This window comes from Arachis hypogaea, chromosome 20, assembly GCF_003086295.3.
Source record: "Arachis hypogaea cultivar Tifrunner chromosome 20, arahy.Tifrunner.gnm2.J5K5, whole genome shotgun sequence".
NCBI classification, from domain to species: domain Eukaryota; kingdom Viridiplantae; phylum Streptophyta; class Magnoliopsida; order Fabales; family Fabaceae; genus Arachis; species Arachis hypogaea.
The window spans coordinates 60,923,742-60,929,732 of NC_092055.1; the positions used below are offsets into that span (position 1 = coordinate 60,923,742).

The window sequence follows — 5,991 nt, forward strand, 5'->3', positions numbered from 1 at the left end:
TCTATGGTCACGCGTAAAAACCGTGACCATAGCCTTATCTATGGTCACAGTTTTGACCGTGACCATAGCCTCTATAGTCACCCCTCCTTAAAACCGTGACCATAGCCTTATCTATGGTCACGGTTTTTCGCCATGACCATAGCCTCTATGGTCACTCCACTTTAAGACCGTGACCATAGCCTTATCTATGGTCACGGTTTTCACCGTAGCCATAGCTTATCTATGGTCACTCCTCTTTAAAACCGTGACCATAGCCTTATCTATGGTCACGGTTTTTCACCGTGACCATAGCTTATCTATGGTCACCCTATTTTTAAATGGTGACCATAGCCTATTTTGTTTTATGAAATCTAATTTTTTTAAAAACATAATCTCATCCTAAAATGATGATAATCACAAAATAAATTTAAGAATGAGAAATTCAATAAATCTAAATCATAAAAATTTTATTAAAAAATAAATATCCATTACAACACTAATCAAAATAAGGTGCAATTTATCCATTACATGTAATATCGGATAAAGTCTCTTATTAAAAAGTAAAGAATATTCGAAGTTGTTATAAACAGTGCCGCAGAAACTAGTCAACTCCTGTTGTCTTTACCAGTACAAAAAAATTATCCTGTACACAAAACAAAGCCAAAACAAATTTCAAGAGAAGGTAAAGAACATTCGAGAGTAGGAAAACAAAATAATCAATTAACAAATACTAATCCTAAAAGAAACGAAAAGAAAAAGGTAAAAGAAAAAAGCATTCCCTACATAGTTTATTTCCATCAAGATACAAGAACTTAGAACCCAATTGTATGAAAGTAATTAAATTATCCCAACAGAAAAATGAAAAAGAAAGTCTGCATGAAGACTTTAATTTTTCTTCTCTTAGTTGTACTTCAAATAATTAGCACTAACACAACCAAATTACATATAGCAGTCCTTGTTGTTTAATATGATTTCAATAAAATATAATAATCCGATGATGATAACTTTGTGTTGAACTATATAATAATTATTCAATTTAATTCTAGAAGAAAGGAACGGACAGCATTAGTGCTACACTGCTACAATTTCACAAAAGACCTAAATTAAAACTAATTAAACCAATAACAACAAAAATAGGAGTTTCCTTGGACATTGCGAATTTCAGATCAGAACCCATTTCTTAGAAAAAGCCTTGATGCCTACAATATATGTAACAAAACAAAAAAATAAAATTTGGATAAGAAAGAAACATTAAACAAATGCATCAACATTCAATTTTTTCGTTAATTAATAGGTAACATCATGCATAATATCAGACCCTGGAATCTTAATTGATGGATACCATTTAACTAAAAAGCAATGTGAGCAAGCATCATAATGCCTTACAACAACACAATTAGGCGAAAAAAGGAAACAGAATATTCAGCACTTATATCATAAACCAACTTGTGTTAGTAGATATTATTACATAAGCATAAGCATTCTAAGTAATACAAGCACTCGAACATAGTCTTTCTAAGTCTTACCTATTTGTACGGACTCAGATTCACAAGGTCAAAACCACAAATCCCAGATCTCTGAAATCCCTTAACATGAGTCACCCCTTTTACACACAGAGACCAAACCCAAAAAGCTCAGATCTTTGACTATGGTAACACACAAAACAAAGAACCCAAATCTACCCAGTTCTCAAAAAAGTACACTTTTTATATCAAAAACAGAGAATGCTTTCTGGGTATGCCAAATGTGAGTGTAAATCTGATAAATCTAAACTTTCATTGGTGGTGGATGAGAATTGAGAAGAAGATTAACAGTTTTAACAACAAATACACACATATGATAATAGAAACTTGAATAAGAAAAAATATTTTTAACAGTTTCAATTCGATTAAAATAAAATATTATTTTACCAAATCAACAGAATTCTTAATAATCAACATATTTTATAGCCATATAATTTTAGTAATTTTAAATTATTTATAAACCCTCAAAATTATTGTTTCAGTTAAGAAATCAATTTTAAGAAATCAGTTTAGAAATCAAGGCTTAATCTGTTTTTGGTTCATCAACCTCAATCTCCACAATTCACTAAACTTCTTCTCAACAACAATCAGAACAGCAAGGTTCTCAACCCATTCAATTTAGTGACCAAATTTATTGATAATATAACCAAAATTTACAACAAGCACTCATTCTCTATTCAGAAAATAGTCACAATCAAACCATCATTACAATAATTCCAGACCTAGCACAAGCCTAAATCAATTCAACACTCAACACAATATTATCCAGTCAAATTAAATTAACATATCCAGTAACCAATGATTCTCAAACAAGTTTTCAACAATATCCAAATAAATCTCAATTCCACAACTAAATCAAGAAGTCAGCATAACCAAGAATTCGAGTAATTAATCACTTTCAAACAATTAAATCATTATTCACAAATCACAACCTCAAGTCAAAATCAGTCTCAATACCACACCAATCACATTTTTTTAAAACCTCAAACAAAGCTTAATTCCGCCAATTAATCACTCATAACAACAAAACCAAGTTGATTTTTATCGATTAATCGCACAAAACATTCACAAATTATTTGCAGTTACTCACTAAACTTCATTGGCATTCATGAATTTAAACAGTTAATTTTAAAATAAATCCCCTACCTTAATTAACCGGAACTCGAAGAAATCTATAACTGCGACAAATTCCTTTTTTCCCTATCTCGCAGCAGCAGTAACCTCACACAGAACCAGCAACAGCTATAACAGTCCCAAAACAACATTGACACCAATACTAGTTGTAACAGAAATTTAGAAGCAAAGTGGCAGAACTAAAATAAGAATATATATGACTATGATTAGAACAAGAACATGGCAGAGGAACAAGTTTGAAGCAGAACAAGGATGAGAGGGTTACAGTTTCAAAAATGGAGGAATCGGAACCAGAACAGCAACTCCGGTGTTCTTCTCCAGCATCAAGGGCAACGTTTGGTTCACCACCATCAGCGGCACACAGCTCGATGGCAGACTCCACCCGCGGTCACGGTGGCAGCGGCGGGGCAACAACGGCAATGACAACGGCTCCTCTAGCTCGCGGTTCCTTCTCTCTCTTCGCGAGCTTCCTCGGCGGCGGCAGAAGCTCCGGCCACGGCAACGCGACGTGGATCTAACGGCGATGATGTGCAGCTCGTGATGATGGCGGCGATGGCTCCATGGCGCCGGAATAGCGACGGGAATGGGTGACTCGGCAGCAGTAAGGAGGCAAGGCGGCTGGGTGACAGCGCTGCTTCCTCTTCTCTCTCGAATCACTATCTCTCTTTCGACCTTCCTCTCTCGCGCACGGCTCCACCGAGAAGACGACGGCGGCATCAAGACGCGGTGGGGGTGCGGCAGCAGTTCCCCCTCCTCTCTTCTCTCTTCCCCATCGCAGCCTCACTCTAGGATCGATCTCTCCCTTTTCTTTCTTGCTTCTAATTTCTGTTGCTGTGTGTTGGTATGTTAAAAGAAAGGGGAAGCGATGTGGTGGTGGTAAGTGGCAGTGGAGATTAGAATTTTATGTGTGTTTAAAATTAGGGTTAGGATTGACACTATTGAGTATTGAGGTAATTTTAATAAAATTTAGGAGGAGTAGGGTAAATTAAAAATTAATTTTAGTCCAATACTAATATTTATAAAAATATTATATTAATTATCAATTTATAAATTTATTTTTAAATAAATATTTTAATTCAATAATTAAAAATAATTAAATTAAAGCAGATAAAATATTTATTATTTTTCAATTACTAAAATTTTAAATCACTAATAAAAAGATACTCAATTAATATAAAAATCTCCGAAAATATATTATGGAATAAATAAAATAAATTATAAATAATTTAGTTTTAGGGTTTTGACGTTTGTTTGTTTTTTCTTTTTATCTAAAAAAAGCACAAAACTTAATAATTATTAAGTTTAAATCATTTTTTAATTTAAAATTAATAATATTCAACTTAATTTTCTAATTATAAAATTAGATTTAAAATTTTAATATTTTAAAGTAAATCACATAAAATTTTTATTAAATTTTAGTTATTAAAATTTTTAAATTTCAAATATATAAAATATTTAAAATTATAAAAAATATATATAAATCTTAATTAATTTAAATTCAAATTATTAAAACTATGACTATAGATCCTTTTAGATTAACTCTCAAAATTGTTATCATAAACCATTTTAGATCAGCCACTAAAACCATGACTATAGACCCTTTTTGGTCACCCTTTCAAAAAACCGTGACCATAAACTCTTTTATGCCACTCCCCAAAACCGTGACCATAGACCCCTTTAGGTCACCCCCCAAAACCGTGACTATCGATCCTTTTAGGTCACCCTTTCAAAAAACCGTGACCATAGACCCTTTTAGGTCACCCCCAAAACCGTGACCACAGACCCCTTTAGGTCACCCCAAAAACTGTTACCACAGACCTCTTTAGGCCACCCCCCAAAACCGTGACCATAAATCCCTTTAGGTCACCTCCAAAACCGTGACCATAGACCCTTTTAGGTCACCTTTCTGAAAAACCGTGACCATAAAAAACTGTGACCATAGACCCCTTTAGGTCACCCCCTAAAACCGTGACCATAGACCCTTTTTGGTCACCCCCCAAAACTGTGACCATAGACCCCTTTAAGTCACCCCCCAAAACCGTGACCATAGACCCTTTTAGGTCACTCTTCCGAAAAACCGTGACCATAGACCCTTTTAGGTCACTGTAAAAAACCGTGACCATAGACACCTTTAGGTCACCCCCAAAACCGTGACCATAGACCCTTTTAGGCCAACCCGAAAATTGTGACCATAGACCCCTTTAGGTCATCCCCCAAAATCGTGACCATAGACCCTTTTAGGTCACCCTTTTTTTAAAAACCGTGACCATAGACCCTTTTTGGTCACTGTAAAAAATCGTGACCATAGACCCTTTTAGGTCACCCCCAAAACCGTGACCATAGACCCTTTTAGGCCACCCCCAAAACCGTGACCATAGACCCCTTTAGGTCACACTCCAAAACCGTGACCATAGACCCTTTTAGGTTACCCTTTTTTAAAAAACCGTGACCATAGACCCTTTATGGTCACTGTAAAAAACCGTGACCATAGACCCCTTTAGGTCACCCCTCAAAACCGTGACCATAGACCCTTTTAGGCCACTCTTTTTTAAAAAACCGTGACCATAGATACTCTATGGTCACCCTTTCTAAAAAAACCGTGACCATACCTTTTTTTTTTGGTCACGCTGAAAAACCGTGACCATAGAGGGTCTATGGTCACGGTTTTTTACCGTGACCAAAAAAACTGTGGCCATAGACCCAAAATGTTGTAGTGCAAAAGAAATAAGCTCTAAAGAAGGAAAGAAAACAAAAATAGAGAAGTTAAGGATCAAGAATAAGAGTCTCATAGAAAAGTAATAGAGTGAGAATTCAAGAGCATTTGAGAGCCTAAAAACCAGCATGAACATGAACCTAAATTGCCATGCATGAAACTCCATGAACCAAGGATTTGAATTCTCTGAATAAGGACTTGTATCTCTTGTATTTTCATGTTCTATCACTTGCTTGAGGACAAGCAAGATTTAAGTTTGGTGTTATGATGCCAGGGCATCTTGGCTAGTTTCATAACCCATTTTTAGTTTGTTTTAGAGTAGTTTCATGCATTCCTTAGGCAATAAGTAAGTATTTGGATGAGAAATTCATCCTTGCCTTGATTCAATCAAACATTGTTAATTTTGTACATTTTTATGAGATTTATGTAAAGATTTGTTTGATGCTATGAATGATGCATTATCTTGTGATTAAGGCAACACTTTGATGGATTTTGTTCGGTTGATGATAAGTGGAAAGGAAACTAAGAAAAAGGAAGGCAAAGAAGCAACAAGAAGGCCATGAAAGGTAGCAAAGGGAAGCAACATTGGAGCGAAAGTTTGCTCCAACGTTGCCGGAAACGGTGCTCCTCACAGCCTGAAGG

At 35.3% G+C, this 5,991-nt stretch overlaps 1 long non-coding RNA gene across 1 annotated transcript; it reads right to left on the reverse strand.

Moving 5' to 3' along the window:
• Positions 1 to 425: 425 nt before the first annotated feature.
• Positions 426 to 3,455, reverse strand: LOC112785889 (uncharacterized). Its single transcript, XR_011878602.1, has 3 exons — positions 2,902 to 3,455; positions 2,649 to 2,744; positions 426 to 622 (listed from the first exon to the last, which is right to left on the reverse strand). It is a non-coding gene; the product is annotated as an uncharacterized lncRNA (long non-coding RNA).
• Between the last annotated feature and the right edge of the window lie 2,536 nt (positions 3,456 to 5,991).